The sequence below is a fragment of the Condylura cristata genome, unplaced genomic scaffold, assembly GCF_000260355.1.
Source record: "Condylura cristata isolate star-nosed mole 26May11 unplaced genomic scaffold, ConCri1.0 scaffold00015, whole genome shotgun sequence".
Taxonomy (NCBI): Eukaryota; Metazoa; Chordata; class Mammalia; order Eulipotyphla; family Talpidae; genus Condylura; species Condylura cristata.
The window spans coordinates 47,636,363-47,637,197 of record NW_004567116.1 but is presented as its reverse complement, the minus strand read 5'-3'; positions in this window follow the sequence as shown (position 1 = coordinate 47,637,197).

Genomic DNA, 835 nt, shown 5'->3' with positions numbered 1-835 from the left:
TGCCGCCCCTAAGCCTCTGGCCTGTACCCCAGTTCTATATGTACAAATAAATAAATCTTTAAAGAAAAAAAAAAAAAGACCCAGGGATTAATGCCAAGTATATAGATATGCCAATTCATACATGTTCATCTTTTCATTTTGTCTTCACCTGGTGAGGACATGTATCTTCTTTTATAAAGGCAATTTACCTGCTAGAGGTCTCACCTCCAACTACTGTTACATTGGATATTAAGTTTTGTATAGCAATTGAGGGGTATGCAAATATTCACTTTGTAAGTATACTCATAGTAAAATATAAAAGAAAAACATACAAACCAAATATAGAGCTATCAGGTTCTAAGTTCAGTGCTTAGGTGAAAGTCAACTAAAGTCAAGTTTGATGGTCATTTTTTAATTTGAAAAACAAAGTAGCTGACTTGTACTTAGTGCTTTAAGATTTTACACACTACAATTACAGGCATTACTGAGTTATGTTAATAGTGCAAGAGGCATCAGAAACTGAATCAACTCTGGGATCATTAGATTCTGTCTTTCATGTACTGATCATTTCCTGACCTGTGCTCTTTGAATGTAATAATAGACAACCCCCTCAGAGGTTCAATTATTTCCAATTTGTGCCTTATTTTCTCCAATTTATTAAATGAAGATTGTTGAATAAAGAGTTATTTGTGGGTGAAGCCATTGTAGTATATAAAAGGTTTTAAAATAAAATATGAAAGGTAATATTTACTTTTCTCCCAAAGTCCCAAACTTTAATGACCAACACTATTAAAAATTATACACATGGCCCTCCCTGGTGGCACAATGGGTTAAAGCACAGAACTGAGAAGCTGGG